General features: G+C 50.8%; 1 protein-coding gene across 8 annotated transcripts in view; it reads left to right on the top strand.

Moving 5' to 3' along the window:
• PPFIA4 (PTPRF interacting protein alpha 4) overlaps nucleotides 1-17,268 on the top strand; it is a 203,484-nt gene that overhangs the window by 13,472 nt on the left and 172,744 nt on the right. Inside the window, exon 1 of one of the 8 annotated variants that reach the window (XM_045014805.1) lies at nucleotides 4,850-4,922. The exons of the other annotated variants lie outside the window; for them this stretch is intronic. The gene's annotated coding sequence lies outside the window, so the exon portion shown is untranslated. Of the gene's footprint in view, nucleotides 1-4,849; nucleotides 4,923-17,268 lie in introns of those variants that run through there. 8 annotated transcript variants of the gene reach the window in all.

Below are 17,268 nucleotides of genomic sequence, written 5' to 3'. Positions count from 1 at the left end.
AGTCCACTTCATCCTCCAGATCATTAATGAAGATATTGAACAAAACTGGCCCCAGAACCGACCCTTGGGGCACTCCACTTGATACTAGCTGCCAACTAGACATGGAGCCATTGATCATTACCCGTTGAGTCCGACGATCTAGCCAGCTTTCTATCCACCTTATAGTTCATTCATCCAGCCCATACTTCTTTAACTTGCCGGCAAGAATACTGTGGGAGACCATATCAAAAGCTTTGCTAAAGTCAAGGAATAACGCATCCACAGCTTTCCCCTCATCCACCGAGCCAGTTATCTCATCATAGAAGGCAATATTGCAGATGGGTTCAGTTATCTGAGAGACTGTATGAACTGGGAGGGTATTTGGCTGTTTCTCTGTTTCCATAGTGATACATGCTTGGTGTTTAAAAATGGTGACATTCATCTTAACTTGAATATCAAATATTCATAGAATATCAGGGTTGGAAGGGACCTCAGGAGGTCATCTAGTCCAACCCCCTGCTCAAAGCAGGACAAATCCCCAGTTTTTTTTGTTTGTTTTTTTTTAACCCCAGTTCCCTAAATGGCCCCCTCAAGGATTGAACTCACAACCCTGGGTTTAGCAGGCCAATGCTCAAACCACTGAGCTATCCCCCGCCTTAAAGGGTTTGCTGTTTGTACGGAGCCTAGCACAGAGGGGGCCTGGGCCATGACTGGGGCTCATAGGTGCTACCACAACACAAATAGAAGAGACACAAACTTTAACTGACATGATCTTGGAGAAAACCTTGGGTCCTGGGGATCGAAGGAGTCCACACAGTCCCTGTGAGGCAAGGAGACTCCTGGGTACTTCATCTTTTAATCTTTAATGGAGGGTAGCTGGCTGAAACACTGCTGGCATCACAGTAACTCCTTGCTGTGTGTGGGTTCTTATCATGGTGAGACCTGGATCCTGCTATCTGGGAGCAATTCTCCTGTGAGAGGAGAGGCCAAGATCCAGTGGCTGGAAATTGAAGCTAGACACACTCAAACTGGAAACAAGGCGCAGTGAGGGTGACAAACCATTGGTACGAGTTACCACGGATTCTCCATGACTCGGGCACCTGGAACTGAGATCGGATGTCTTCCAAATGCTCTGCTCACTCTCAGCCACAATTTAAGACTTGATGCAGGAATTCATGGGAGGAATTCTCTGGTCTGTGTTGTGCAGGTGGCCAGACCAGATGATCACAAAGTCCCTTCTGGGCCTTAATTTATAGGGGTCCTATGCTGGCAGAGAGATGAGCTTGCTTGAACTAATGAGCATTTGCCCCATTCCCTGGCCAATTCTGGGGTTCGTTGGCCTGTATGTACAGTAGTGGACTGGGAGACAGAAAAGCCAGAATAGATATAGAGCTCTCATCATGTCAAGTTTGATCACAAATGAGGCTGCAAAGGGGAGTGTGAAACCTGTCTGAGGGTTTCATTGGTGGCGGTTGTATGTGAGTCCTGCTGGATGCTCTCTGGAATGCTAAAGAGCTCTGGATGCATTCAGACAACGCGTGGCCACCCAAAATAGCTCTGCTGGAGGAAGCGCACATGATTAGGAAGGTGAGGCTAACGGCGCTAATTGTACCATGCAGCTTTTTCCCTTGACTCTACAGAATGAGCTGACAACCATCTCAGTTAGAGAAAAGCACTTATCTGCCCCCTGTTACTATAGTATCTGAGCAGCTCACAGCCTTGACAGCATTTATCCGCTCAGCACATCTGTGTGGTGGGGCCATGGTGTTGTTCCCACTTTACAGGTGGGGAACTGAGCCACAGAGAGGGTAAGTGACTCACCCAAGGGCACACAGGAACTCTGTGTCAGAGCAGAGAATCTAACCTGGGTCTCAAGTCCCAGACAAGCACCCTAACCACTAGGCCATCCTTCTGCCTGAGCAATGCACAGAATACTGTGGCCCTAGGCACTGCTGCCTGCCTTGACCACCCCTGTGGCGGATATCCTGCATCAGTTTGGATAAGGCCTCCTTTAAAAGTTTGAACTGTGGAGGCCTGAATTTCCAGGAACAGTAGGTTTCTTGGTGGTACCAATATCTTAGTAAAGAGGCTGATCTGAGTCTGTTGCCCCGGTCTCTCCTGGGCTAGCTCACATGAGACATTCCATCTGCCTGCTTCCCCCAACCTCTTGGTGCCCAGGGCTCCAGATGCCAGCCCCCTGCTCAGCTGTTTCTCCAGGCTCTTCTGTAGCTTGTACCCTTTTCACCCTGCCGTGCCGCCATCCCCTCCACCTGGCCTTGTGGGCTGCTAGCTGTCAGCATTACTCTGCTGCTGGCTCTCGGCTTACCAGGGGTGCTGGAACAATGGAGGTGCTGAGAGCCATTGAACCAAACTGTAAACCCTGAATGTGATGGAAACCACTTCAAGCCAGGGGGTGTGGCAGCACCCTTAGTTCCAACACCTATGTGACTTACTGCTTCCCTTTGGACAGCCTCCTGTTGCTGCTGCCAGGCAGCCTGTCCCCCAGCTACACCCAGTAGCCTCTCTCCCCAGGCACCAGCTCCTTGTTCTCCAGCAGCACCCTTCCCCTAGCCTCCCTGTGTGGCTTGCTCTCTGGCTTGGGCAGGAGGGACCTAGACAAATTAGAGGATTGGGCCAAAATAAATATGATGAGGTTCAAGAAGGACAAGTGCAGAGTCCTGCACTTAGGACGGAAGAATCCCACACACTGCTACAGACTAGGGACCGAATGGCTGGGCAGCAGTTCTGCAGAAAAGGACCTAGGGGTTACGAAAAGCTGAATATGAGTCAACAGTGTGCCCTTGTTGCCAAGAAGGCTAATGGCATTTTGGGTTGTATAAGTAGGGGCATTTCCAGCAGATCGAGGGATGTGATCATTCCCCTCTACTCAGCACTGGTGAGGCCTCCTTTGGAGTACTGTGTCCAGTTTTGGGCCCCACACTACAAGAAGGATGTGGATAAATTGGAGAGAGTCCAGCGGAGGGCAACAAAAATGATTAGGGGGCTGGAGCACATGACTTATGAGGAGAGGCTGAGGGAACTGGGATTGTTTAGTCTGCAGAAGAGAAGAATGAGGGGGGATTTGATAGCTGCTTTCAACTACCTGAAAGGGGGTTCCAAAGAGGATGGATCTAGACTGTTCTCAGTGGTAGAAGATGACAGAACAAGGAGTAATGGTCTCAAGTTGCAGAGGGGGAGGTTTAGGTTGGACATTAGGAAAAACTTTTTCACTAGTAGGGTGGTGAGGAACTGGAATGGGTTACCTAGGGAGGTAGTGGAATCTCCTTCCTTAGAGGTTTTTAAGGTCAGGCTTGACAAAGCCCTGGCTGGGATGATTTAGTTGGGGTTTGGTCCTGCTTTGAGCAGGGGGTTGGACTAGATGACCTCCTGAGGTCCCTTCCAACCCTGATATTCTATGATTCTATGAATGTTATATTTAAACGTAGGAGCTAGGAGGGCTGCTACGTAATCTCTGGGGTAGCTCTGTCCAAGCATTTCCTTCTCCTGATCTCTCTCTCTCATTATTTGCATTGCTGATAGTACCCGGGTTCGCAGTCGTGGGCCAGGGCTCTGCTGTGCTAGGTGCTGTACAAACACACAAGAAAAAGGCAGTTTCTGCCTGTGGAGCTTAGTCTAGTCCCACTGCCGTTTCCTCCAGCAGCTTCCCCTCCATACCCTGCTTTTCCTGCTTCCCCTGCCATGGTCCTGCCCCACCTAACCCCATAGAGGCGACTGGGACCCAGTTCTCACTCGCTGCCTCCTCCCTTGGCCTGCTAGGCTGCTCTTCTCCCAGGTAAATTGAGAGTTAGCCGAGACGTTGTGACTGGCTTCCTAAAGGGTCCGGCGTGGTCTGTTTGACCCCATTGGCCTTGGTGACTGGTGTCTGAGCTTTCAGAGCATATAGCTGGGGAGAGGTTAGAAAATTCCTCTGCTCCTACAGCTCTTCCACTGATTTGGATGAATGTTAGACCCCCTGAAGGGAGGCTGTTGTGGGGAGAGCATCCAGCAGCCAGTCCTGAGGATCTGTGGTGTGCCAGATCTTTCCCTGTGAGTGGGGGTTGCTGGGTGTGTCGAGGGGGTGGATTTGCCAGCTGCAGTTTCTAGCTGGTATGAATCTAACAGCTAGCATGGACTGCGAGCCAGGGAGGAGAGGGCTGGGGAAGGAGAGCAAGGGGGCCTGTCCGTGCAGGTGGCTGCTCTGATGGAAGCAGGCAGGCAGTCGGTTCTGGGTTCTAAAGGGCATGTCAGAGCCGTGGTTCTGCTACTCTCTTGCCAAAGGGCTGCATGCTCGGGGCATCCCTGTCAACTGGGATAGTGTTGAGTGTTCTTCCTGGCTGAGGGAAGGGCTCCTTTGCTGCATGGCGACCTGCCTGCATCTTTGCTGGGCTGGGTTCACTTTGCTTGCCTCCACTGAAGGGGAGGGTCCTGTGAGCCACTGGGGAGCTGCCGATTCAACTGAGGAGCTTCCAGCGAGGTCCTGCGGACGGAAAGTCAGCTCTGGGTACCGCTGTGGCTTTGTTTTATTTGTTTCCCTTTGTACATTTTAACGTTGTAAGAAGGTGAAGTGGGTTATAAAGAGCCTTGCCGCTGTGCAGCTGCGTCTCTAGTTGCAGGGTTGCTCTGGCTGCCTTCACCTCCCGCTTGTTGAAATAATAAATGCTCGTATTGTCAGATACAGTACAGAGCAACATGGTCTGAACCCTGGGCGTGCTCTGAGAGTTTGAACAACGAGGCAGCCGCGTCTGCCTCCAGTGCTGAGCTGATGGGACGAGAGGGAGGGGTTGTGGGGTGTGTGTGTTTATGAAATCCCTTCAGGTCTCCCAGGCTGAGAATTGTATCCGCAAATGCAGCTTGTGAGCATCTGGGGAAGCAGTGGGAGAGAGCCGAGTGAATGGAGATGCAACGGGGAAGGGAGCGTGCGATGGGAAATCTAAGCTGCTGCTGTATATAGTCACTGTTTGAAGCTTGGGTGGAGCGGGGTGTGTGTGTGGGGTGGGGAGTCATCAGATTTAGTAAGAAAAACAGGAGGGTTTCTTGGTAAGAATGAGTAAAATGGGGGAGTAAATTGGCCAGGGTCTAGTAATGTCTGTTTTGGTGAGCTGTGTGTGCTGGGTAGGGGCTGGAATGAGGGTGGTCTGAGAGAACTTCTTCCTCCGGTGTGGGCATCTACTGTACAACAATCTGCTTGGCAGGGCCAGGTCAGATTTCACTGCATCAGCTGGGCTGCAGGGTTCTGGCAAACTCTTTCCTTTGTGCCTGTTCTGAGATTCACAGACAAATGTACTGTCTCTGTTTCTCTGCAAATCACGGTACAGGGAGGAACCATGGCCGGGGGTGTGTGTGTTAGGACTCAGCAGTGTGAGTCAGGAGGTGGTCGTGGTGGGGAGTCTCTTCCCAGCTCTGCCACTGGGTCCACCCACAAGTCTTAAAGGGCAATTCTTCCCTGAAAAGTGACCGTATAACTGGCCTCCTGGGGGTCTCGTGTCTGTAGAATTTCCCTGGGTATTTCTGTGCTGCTTGTGAAGGTGAGATCATAGTACAGATAAGCATGCAAGCTTTAATCTAGATATGGCGACACAGGCTAGCAACCAGTGTCCAAGCCTGCCATGGACCCTGGATATAATCTCTGGTTGCTAGTCCGTGCTGAAGCCCATTTTACCATAGCTACGCTCCCGTTGCTTCCTGTGCTAACTAGATTTAGAGCCGGCACAGGTATGGCTACCTGTGCTTCAATCACACCTTCACTTGCAGTGCAGCTGCTACCCACTGAGTCCAGAGGAGAGGCGCTCACTTGACACACATGCAGGTGGTCTAGCTGCCAGCCCTACAGATTTCCTGGGATCGGAGAGTCAAGCTGGGCACTTTCTGACTGGTGTATATTAGCTGAGAGGAACAGTCTGTCCTCACTGCAACTCGTGCATCCACTAACTCGCTCCAGTTTGGTTGGAAAAGATGGGACAAATCCAGTGATATAAGTTTCTGATCTCTTCCCCTTGCACACTTAAACAAATCTGCGGTTCTGATCAAGGATGTCGACTTTAAATGCCTCAGATAAAGCAAAAATCCCTCCATTCTCGTCTCCCTACGTGACCGGATAAAGCAGATGGGCTTTATATCATGCCATGAAAGTCAAAGACTGAGATGGATGGGGAAACAGGGCTGAGAGCCCTTCACAAAGGACCCAGTCAAATGTGGAGACTTAGCAAATGCCCTCTGGTTTATATGGACTGTTGTGATGGCAGATTTGGAGAGAAGTGGCATGTGAATAGCTAGCATGCATACCATTTAGTTAGGGCTTTATATCTCTCAACCACCATCACTGTTGTGTTTAGCATGCTTTCCTTTATCCTCTAGCTGTCAGAAATTAGACTTAAGACTAATGGTCAGTATCACTTTTTTCTTTTTTTGAAGATCAGTACTACATTTGCTGATTTCCTGTCTTCCTGTTAGCGGTTCAACAGGCTCGTCAGCCAGTTCCCTTTAGTTTTCGAATGGGCATTATCCAGTGTGACTGACTTTAGATGTTCTGAGTTTCCCAGTTGTATCCTCTCATCACTCACTATTTTTACATAGTCTGGACAAGTAGGGTTTAAGAAAAGCTATCACTAGATGAAGACTTTGAAGTTTGAAGGAGTTCAGCGACTGAGCCATGTTCTCCCCCCACCTCATTTATTAATGGTCCAGCTTTCTCCCTTGTGGTATCCTTTCCTTCATATCTTCTTTTCCCTTAGCTAATAGGCCCAAAAGTTTTGCTGTTTCGGCTGCCTTAATTCAGTTTGCAGGGATGAAATACTTAATGATGGTCCTTGTCTGATTGTCTCACCCTTGTGTTTTAATTGCCAAAAACCTGGTATCTTTGAGGACGAATCATGAAGCCACATCAGGCTGGTCTGTCTATACTAGGGAAAATGCATCATGTGGCTGCTGTTCCTAGTAATATTACCTAGCTCTCTAGATGCTTTTCATCCGTAGATCTCAAAGCACTTTACAAAGAAGGTCAGTATCCTCATTTTACATATGGGGAAACTGAGGCACAGAGGGGCAGTGATTTGCCCAAATTCACCCAGCAGGCCTGTAGCAGAGCTGGGAATAGAAACCAGATCTTCTGAGTACTAGTTCAGTGCTCTTTCTATTAGGCCACACTGCCTCAACTGTGTTACCGCCCACCAAGCAAAACGCAGTCTCTTTTTGGATCATGGACTGTGACAGACATGTTTTGTTTTGAAATGTGCCAGCTGATCGCAGCTCGGTGGCTGTGTTTCAGAAATACATCTGCCATCCTCCATACACATTACATGTTTTTGTTACGTGATGCATTTTCCATGTATAGCCAATGCCGTTCGCTGCTGCTTGTTCTTTAGCAGAATTCTCATTATGCCCTAATTGAGACCCAGCCCATATCATTGGATTTCCCTGGGCATTTCCTCTACTGGAGGATCGTTCATCTTTTTCCCAGTGCACCTGACTCACCGATAACATTTCCTGAAGTCTGATCCCCTTGAACTCTGCACAGTCAGGCATGGGACCAGAGCTGTACAAGTAGCTGTGGACCTTGGGGCCAAGCTTCTCCGTTACTCACACTTGCATGGAGTTCTCATGATGGGTGGAAGCCAAGCTGGACCTTCCCTGGTCAGGACAACACCTCCTGGATCACGAGTCTTAAGAACCCTTTTGTTGCATGAATACAGAGCCCAATCTTCATCACCACTGGCTTTGGGTGCCCGATTCTGGGGACGCCTTTAGGGGGCCCAGGGTGGGCTCCAAAAAAACCCAGAGGCTCCCAAACACAGTGTCTGCTTCTGAAAAATTTGGACTCTCTCTGTCCTGCAGTTTAGGGTACGTTGGGAGCTACTCCAGATCCTTTGGTTTCTGGTCTTCTCCAGAAGACATCATCCTGCCCTGGCTCACGAGGCTGAGGGTATCTACACCAAAGATGTCCAGGTGTTTGCTTACTACAGCGGTGGTGGCCGTTGCATTCCCTAGGTAGACGTCCCTCTCGCTTGCTGCCCCTGGAGCGAAGCCCTGGATGTTATTGGGTGCTGTACGGATGGGGATGGCGTTAATCTGAGGGAAGGATCGCTGGGGAGGGTGGGCACTGTGCACCCTGGCTGACTGATGGGAATCTAATACCTCAACCACCTCAGCAGAGGCTGAGTGGAGCCTGAAGTGTTACCTGCCACGTAATTGGAGCTTAACGTGTGCTGCCATGAGGGAGACCACCCTGGTATATCCCACTGTCACAGCACCAGGGATTGGCAGCCCCTAGCATAATGGCTGTGACAGCATCTGTGTTATAACCTCCCCATGGGCAGCGTGTGAACCCTTCCCCCCGTCCCCATTCAGGGAGGCTAGCCCTCTGCCCCGCCCTTTCTACGTGAAGCTCCAGCCCCACGTCCCCTGCTTTCGCCCACCAGGACCAGAGGAGTCCTGAGCCCCCCACCATGGCTGGAGGAGGCCCTTCTGAGCTGCCTCAAGCCCTGACCTGCCCAAACTGCCCCGAGCCCTGGCCCGTACACCGGCCCACCTGCCTGGAGGAGTTGCCCCGAACTCTGGCTGTCCGGAGGAGCTGCCCCAATGCCTGCCACAGCCCAGCCCCAGGGCCATGGCAGGGAGCATTAGCAGAGGTTTGGGAGGCCTAGCCTCCCCCAGCCTCCATTACATGCTGCCCATGAACCTCCCTTCATAGCGAAGGCAATGCTGCTGTTGGGATCTGGGTTTAGAAAGCATTCCGCCCGCTGCCCTCTTCTCTTTCAAGAGGCCTCTCTGTAGACCCACCTCTGGGAGGCAACCCCAGAGTCACTGAGCTTATGGGAACTTGGAGCAAAAGCAGTGTGTCTCGGAGCCCCGCAGGCCTTCCAGGTGTCCCTAGTGTTAGGAGCTGCACATACAAAAGGTCACGTGGTCCCTGCCACCCTAGTTTCTTTCTAGGGGTGTCAGGACTACGTGCCTGGAGAGCTTTTTCTTGGGGTTTTGACCCAAATGATCCATTGCTTGTTAGCTCTGGTAGATGCAGATAGTGACTCATTGCTGACCCACAAGGGATCACACAGGGACATCTGCAGCTGAAAGCAAGAGCGGCTGCAGCTTGAGCTACAGAGCCCAGATGCTCTAGCTGGGGCCTGTAACCACTCCTCCTCTGTGTATCGGGCACAGAAGGGGACCCTATAACACACCTACCAGTGGGTTCCCCTAAGACTACTACAGCTCTGGCTGCCTCTGCAGTGTTTCCTTCTCCAAAGTCTGTAGGGTCGCTCCTGGAGTTCTCTTCACCAGTCTGTGCAGCACGACAGTCTTGATTTGGCATCTAGACCTGATGCTTGCTTTAGGACGGCAGTTCTGCCACCCTTGTCTAATCTGAACTCTTCGGTGCACCTTCCTAGGGGTTCGGTTCCTGCTAGAAGGCCGAAAGTGAGGGCATGCAGATACCACTGTGAAGAGGGGTTGCCCACCTTAACTATAGCACACTTAGAGAGCATTGTCTTTTGCCTCCATGTAGTCTCACTACTCACCAGTCTTCCCGTCTCCTTGGAATCCTGCTCTGATAGGAATTGGGGCTCCAGTGGCAGGAGCTGTGGCAGCTGGGGACCACATGACTTATAACCTCATGGCTCTGACTGGGATGCTCTTGTGGTCCCAATATCTTCTGCTTTTCTAGATGATGACACCAAGCTGGTGGGGAGAGGGGTTGCAAGTACTTTGGAGGACAGGATTAGAGTTCAGAACGGCCTCAACAAATTGGAGAATTGGTCTGAAATCAACAAGATGAAATTCAATAAAGAAAAGTGCAAAGTACTTCACTTAGGAAGGAAAAATCAAATGCACAACTACACAATGGGGAATAACTGGCTAGTACCAGTGAAAAGGAGCCGGGGGTTGTCGTGGCTCACAAATTGAATGAGTCAACAGTGCGATGCTGTTGCGAAAAAGGCAAATGTAATTCCGGGATGTGTTAATAGGAGTGTTGTATGTCAGACGCAGGAGGTAACTGCGCTGCTCCACTTGTCACTGGTGAGGCCCCAACTGTGTCCAGATGTGATTAGAAAGAGGTTAACAAATTGGAGACAGTCCAGAGGAGAGCAACAAAAATTATCAGAGGTTTGGAAAACGTGACCTATGGTGACAGGCTGACGGGACTGGGCATGTTTAGTTCTGAGAAGAGAAGGCTGAAGGGGAACATGTTTCTTCAACTACGTGAAAGGTTGTTATAAAAAGGACAGTGATCTATCGTTAGTGGCCACTGAGGGCAGGACAGGAAGGAATTAGCTTAGCTTGCAGCGAAGGATAGTTAGATAGAAAGCTTTTCCAAAAATCCTAACTCCATGGGTAGTTCAGTGCTGGAACAGGTGACCTAGGGAGTTCGTGAAATCCCAGCACTGGAGGTTTTTTAAGACCAGGCTGGACAAACCCCTGTCAGGGCTGGTCTAGGTTTACTTGGCCCTGCCTCTGTGCAGGGGGCTGGACTTGATGACCTCTCAGGGTTCCTTGCAGCCCCATGTCTGTGTTTCTAGGATTCTGTGAGTCTGCATACAGAACCCTTCAAGTAAGAGCCCAACCTCACAATGCCACTTGTGATTACAGACGAGCGCCTGAAGGCGCTCTGCACTGGCCCATGGCATGGGGAGTTGGGGATGGATGTGGTAGGGGAATGAGACAGCCTTAAGTGGAAGAGAATGAAAGCTGCAGCTGTCCTGCTAGCTGGTGACGTTGTGTGTTGCTGGATGGGGCTGGAGTGATGGGGTCCCCAGAAGCTATTCTGAGCTGTCCCCTGTAGGAAGGCCGACAGGCAGAGCTGAGCCGACAGGTAGTACAGCATGGACGAGGGCACAGCCTCTCTGGTGCCCCCAGATAGAGCCGGCCTCTAAGGGCTTTTTTAGCTGGGGAGTGATGTGGACTCTGGATGACTGGCTAGAGGATCTGCTCAGGGCTGACCCCGGGGAGTGCTGGGCTTGGGAGATCATGGCCAGGCTGCAGAACTCACTGAATTAGTTTAGCTCTGTGGAGCTGACATTTTCGGAGGGAGCTGAATGGAAATTGAGCTGAGCTAATAGCCCGTGCTGCCTTTTGTGGTGCTAACAGCTCTGAAATCGCGCTCCTCTCGGGAAAAGGAAGGGGCCTCCTTTGAATCTCGGCAGCAAGGCTGCAAACCCAGCTGCTCTTCAGATTTTTGGAGCGTTTTCAAGTTGACCCCCTTCATCTCGCTGAAGGTCAGTGCTGCTCTTTCAAATCCTGGTGCCTAAAAATAGGGAAACGATGCCAAATCGCAGCATTCCCATGAGCTGCTCTCGCTGCTCCCCTCCCCCTCCGCTCAGCTTCCTCTGGCTTCACATGCCCGTTCAAGGGAACCCACGCAAAACACAACAAGAAGGCAAGATTCAGCTGGCCCAGCTACGTGCTCAAGCCAGGAAGCGATGAGGCTAAATTTGCACCGGCATCCTTAACTCTGCCCTGGGCACTATGCATTACCCTGCCATGTTTAATGACATGCTCACAATTTCTTGATTGATGAAGGGAGTTTTTCCTGCAGCCTTGGGCACTCGTGTGTGTCTAGCAGCAATATGTATCCCATGCAGGCGCTATGGAAGTCAGTAAGATACAAGTCCACGCTGCTGTTTACTTAAAAGCTTTTATCTGTTGCATCTCTAGGATATTGTTTGGGCCAGCAGATACAGGGGCTTCCTGTCAATTGCCGTGTGGCTATTGGTGCTGCTTCCCCTCCTCTATGGGATCTCCTGCTTGTCCCCAGGCCCCCCTTGATGCCTTTATAGCAGGGGTCGGCAACCTTTCAGGAGTGGGGTGCCGAGTCTTCATTTATTCACTCTAATTTAAGGTTTCATGTGCCAGTAATACATTTAAAGGTTTTTAGAAAGGCTCTTTCTATAAGTCTATAATATATAACTAGACCACTGTTGTATGTAAAGTAAACAAGGTTTTTAAAATGTTTAAGAAGCTTCATTTAAAATTAAATTAAAATGCAGAGCCCCCCAGACCGGTGGGCAGCACCCGGGCAGTACGAGTGCCACTGAAAATCAGCTCGTGTGCCGCCTTTGGCATGTGTGTCATAGGTTGCCTATCCCTGCTTTATAGCCAGCCTTCTTCTGTGTGTGGCACAACTGGCAGTGATGCTAATAACACCTAGCTCTTAGCTATCCCTTTTCAGCCACAGATCTCCAAGCCCTCCACAAAGGAGGTAATGGCTGCAGCTCAGAATGGCAGAAGGTAGGGGCTGTGTGCTCCAGATATCCAGCTTAAATTCCTTTTGATGGGAAGCAGGTGCTTTCCAGGAGAGTGGATCTACAGCGGCAGCTTCCAAGCCTGCCAAATGAACGAACCGTTCATGTAACGTGGCTGCAGACAAGAGTGACTGTCTCTTCAGTCGTCTTCTCCTGCCCCAGTGGCAATTCTGTGGCCTTATCACAGGGTTCTTGTCCAAAGGCTGGTCGTCTCTGAGAAAGCCTGGCTAGGAAATGTGTGTCTGCTCCCAGAGTGAGGGTTGAGGAGGGGTGCTGTGTATGAATTGGTGCGGAGGAGTAAATTCTCCAGCATGCTGGTGGTTAAGGGCTGAGAAGGAGAAGTCATCCTCTCTGTACCTGGCTGCCTCTTGAAGACAAGAAAGTGTGTGTGAAGGCAGTGACGTCTATAGACAGTTCACCTCTCCAGTTCCTTAGGCAGCACCTGGTGTTGGTTCCCATTCATGCCGTTGGCTAATGCAGCTAAATCCCTGTGCTGGAAAACTACTTTCTGCTGTCAGTGCTGCATCTCCTGTAAGGATACGGGCATGTAGTGTGGGGAGCTGCCACTCCTGCCTAGCCCAGATACCGATCTATTCTTGACTTTTTACTGGGCTGCCCTTGGGTTCCATGTGCTGGAATGGGTCTGGCTTTGAGCTAGGGTATGACTGTCTGAACAACCTTTGGAAAAGACACCAACCCAGGATGACCAGTGCCTCCAGGGGCTGTTTTTTCCTCACTCGCGGCTGATGGCAACAAGTGCCTGTCTCTATTCTGTGATCAAAAGGGGCCGGTGAATGACAAAAAATGTCATTTCAGAAGCCAGATCGAGGAATGCTTTTATGTAGGGTCTGAGAGTTCCTGTGGTGTCGGATTCAATGGGCCCACTTAGTCCAACGGAATATGGTTCTGTCAAAACTTCTCTGCCCCGCCCTAGATTATCCCCTGTGTCTGGAGTCGCTGCAGAACCTGTCGAGGCTGCTTCTCACAGAATCATAGAATCTCAGGGTTGGAAGGGACCTCAGGAGGTCATCTAGTCCAACTCCCTGCTCAAAGCAGGACCAATCCCCTTCTGTGTCTGCCGGCTTGAGAATTTTTCTCTGGACCTGGCTCCTCCCTGGAATTTTTGCCCCCTTAAGCCCTATGGCTCAGTGGAAATTGTGGGGGTGCACTGCATGGATCCTAGTGCCCCCAGAAGAGGGGGCCACCCGGGCCCCGTTCTGGGTCTGAGAGTTGCTGTGGATGTGGTACATCGACTTGGGGGAAGATAGTAGGGAAAGCATCATAAAGCTGTCGTGACTTAAGGGAGAGCTCCCTTCACTGGCTACCAGTTCCCTCTTTTGGATTCCATGGAAGGCACCTGCGATGCCTGGTACAGAATTATAACTATTGGAAATCCCAGTGGATCTGGACTGAGGCTAGGACACTTGGAAGCTACAATCCAGTGCAAAAAACTCCTCTCTTTTGGAAAATATTGTGAGCATGGCATGTATGCCTGCAGTGAGCAGTGCCATGGCAATGGTGTGTGTGTGTGTGTGTGTGTGATGACAGCTTGCTAGTAGCAGGGCTCTGTGTGACCCAAGAACCCCTTCATGCGAACTGGCAAGGGGGTTGCAGGAATATCTCGATTCTGATATGTACAGCCTGGTTCACCACAGGATGTCATGTGAGGTCTCCTGAACTGTGTGTACAGATGCTATGTGGGGAATGATGTACTTTACTGAAAGTATCTTAGCGTCTGTGTCACAGCAGAGGCTGAGAGCCAGGCTTTCTGTCAGAGGAGATGTTTGTTCGCCAGTCTCTGTCAGAATGCAAACTAAGCATCGTAAGCTAACACAATGGATACCCATTTATGTTTGGAGGCAACTGAAAGAGACGGGAAGCCAACAGGGAATCAGCACACGGGCAAATAAGCCACGGGGGGCTATTCCGTCTGAGTACAGACAGTGAACTTTGGGGAGTATAAGTAGGAGGCAAAGACGACGACACCCCCTACACCTAGGAAGTAAGCGGAGGGTACATTTGCATTCATGAAAACAGGGTCACAGCCAGCCTTGATTGGAAACGCTGCAGAAGATTTTTGGTGAACCAAGACTTTAGACAGGAAGCTAACTTGTTTGTTTAGTGTCTGGAAAGCTGTCACACTGTCGGGAGTGCTCACAACAGTAAGTGCCGACCTCAGGGCAGACAGTCAGGAAACAGGGCAGACGCCCCAAACTGGTGATGTGCTCTGTAATCAGATTTCACCAAGCCAGTAACAAATCTGAACTCCTGGTTCACTATACCAGTCTTATCATGGAGTAACAGACAGTCCCCCTCCAGCCTCTCTTGCCACCCAGACAAACTGTACTTTTTGATTAAATGATCACTTACACCAGAAATCACACCACATTCAGGTTGCTTCCAATCCCAAGAGACCAGTCACTTACCTCGAGATCAACCGATAGTCGAGATCTTACACCAAAAGCAACACTGGTAGCCAGTTCTATAATAAACTAACTAAAGGTTTATTAGCTAAGAAAAGGAAATGAGTTATTGAGAGGTTAAAGCAGGTAAAATATATACACAGGTGAGTCAGTCTCTTAATTCCAAATGGTAGCAGAGATGTAGTCATCTGCCAGCTTCTTAAAAGTCTCTCAGGACTACCCAGAATAACTCCGCCTTCTCATTCAGTTATTCTGCCCTGTGCATGGGCGCCAACTTATATGGGCTCCTGGGGCTTTAGCCCCAGGAATATTCACAGTCAGGGGCTCTGCTTCAGCAATATTTGGAGCTAGGTTTCTCCCCTGCTCTGGGCTGCCGGCAGCTGCAGGGAGCCCAGAGCCTTTTAAATCCCAGCCGCGGCCGGGAGTCAGAGGGCTCTGCGCTCCCCGCCGCAGCGGGCAGCCCAGAGCCCTCTGATTCCCGGCCACGGCTGGGATTTAAAAGGCTCTGGGCTCCCCGCAGTTGCAGGCAGCCCAGAGCCCTCTGACTCCCGGCCGCGGCTGGGATTTAAAGGGCTCAGGGCTCCCCGTGGCTGCCAGCAGCCCAGAGCCCTTTGAATCCCAGCCCCTGGCCGCTGATTGCCCCCACCCCAGACCCCTGCCCCAACTGCCCCCCAGGACCCCCACCCCCTATCTAAGCACCACTGGTCCTTGTCCCCCGATTACCCCCTCCCGAGACCCCTGCCCCTAACTGCCCCTTGGGACCTCAGCCCCTATCTAAGCCTCCCTTCTCCTTGTCCCCAACTGCCCCCTCCTGAGATCCCACCCAACTTCCCCCCAGGACCCTCCTACCTGTCCCCTGATAAACCTCCTGGACACCCATGCCTATCCAATTGCTGCCTGTCCCCTGACTGCCCCTACGAACCTCTGCCCCATCCAACCCCCCCTGCTCCTTGTCCCTTGACTGCCCCCCAGAACCCCCTACCTCTTCTCCAACCCCCAAACCGCTTACTGTGCCACTCAGACCAGCGTATCTGGCTCCGTGCAGCTCCAGACAGTTGCTGCCATGCTCCCCTGTCATAAACAGTTAGTTAAGGGTTAAGGTTTTTTTTCTACCTGTAAAGGGTTAACAAGCAGTACCTGTGGACACCTGACCAGAGGACCAATGAGGGACAAGATATTTTCAAATCCCTGTGGAGGGAAGTTTTTCTTTCCTGTTCTTTGTTTTTTTAGAGAGTCTCTCTTGGGAGTTGAGGGAGTCCAGACATCTTAATCAAGTCCTCCCAGGTTTCTGCAATAAATTCTTCTATTCAAGCTAGTGAGTATTAGCAAGGAACTAGTATTCTTATACTTTTATTTCTGTATTTGTAATTCTGTGCTTTGCTATAGAATTTCTTTAATTCTGTACTGTTATTGCTTTTACTGAGAAAGAAAGGAGGGGGAATTCTCTCCAGAGACTGATAAGTTTAGACCCTGTGTATTGTTCCATCTTGGTTACAGAGACAGTTACTTTCTTTTTAGTCTTTAATAAATATTTTCTGTAAAGGACTTGGTTGATCTTTCCTTGGGTGGATTCTCAGGGAAAGGGGAGGAGGGAAGCATCCCTCTGTAGTTGGATCCCGGTATCTCTCCTAGGAAAAGGGAGGGGGGAGGAAGCAGGGGGGAATGGTTTATTTCTCCTGGGTGTAAGAACTCCATGGATTTGGGGCTCTTGGGATCCCCAAGGATTTTGGGGAAGGACTGTGTCCCAATACACGTACATTATTGGGTGGTGGCAGCTTTTACCAGATCTAAACTAGGATTTAAGTTTAGATAAATCCATGCAGGTCCCCATATTGGAACCCAACAGCTCTAAGTGGGGGTGAGACCTATGACATCCCCCATGGAGCCCACAGCCTCTCCCACCCCCAGCACCTGCCTTCCAGATTTGAACACCTCAAAGTTCAGGAGTGCTCAAGCTCGGTTTGGGCAGCTTTTACTTCATTTCTCCCAAATCAGTTTCCCCTGCAAGGTGCCAACTGAAGGTGTTGGAGAACAGAGAGATCAGGTGGCCTCCTAATGCCTGGAAAAGAGACAAAGGCCGGAGGAGGGAGTGTCAGTGCCTGTGCGGACTTCTGGGAAGTGCATGGTGTGGAAGGGGATGCTGTGATGCTTTGGAACAACTCCATACAAAACCAGTCAGGACTCTGGGGGAGCCTCCTCTCTCGGAGCATACTGTCTCCAGGGCAAGAAGCTTACACCTTCCTGGGTCTGACCTCGGAGCATTCAGCTTGCCCTTCCACATCATGCACTTTCCACAGCGAGTCTGCCCAGGCTGGTCCTGGGGCAGCCAGAGGTCCCTGCACCCCAACTCCGCAGTCAGATGTGACTCTCAGCCAGACAGTAAAACAGAAGGTTTATTAGATGACGGGAACACAGTTTAAAGAGAGCTTGTTGGTACAGAAAACAGAACCCCTCTGTCAGGTCCATTTTGGGGGGTGGGGAGCCCAGAACCAAGTTCTGGGTCTCTCCCCATTTCCCCAGCCAGCTCCAAACTGACACTCCCTCATCTGGCCTCTGTGTCTCTTCCGGACAGGGAGGCCACCTGATCTCTTTGTCCCCAACACCTTCAGTTGGCATCTTGCAGGGGAAACTGAGGC

This window comes from Mauremys mutica, chromosome 4, assembly GCF_020497125.1.
Source record: "Mauremys mutica isolate MM-2020 ecotype Southern chromosome 4, ASM2049712v1, whole genome shotgun sequence".
Classification (NCBI taxonomy): Eukaryota; Metazoa; Chordata; order Testudines; family Geoemydidae; genus Mauremys; species Mauremys mutica.
Note: the sequence above shows the minus strand (reverse complement) of the source record. Positions and strands in the feature narration are given on the sequence as shown.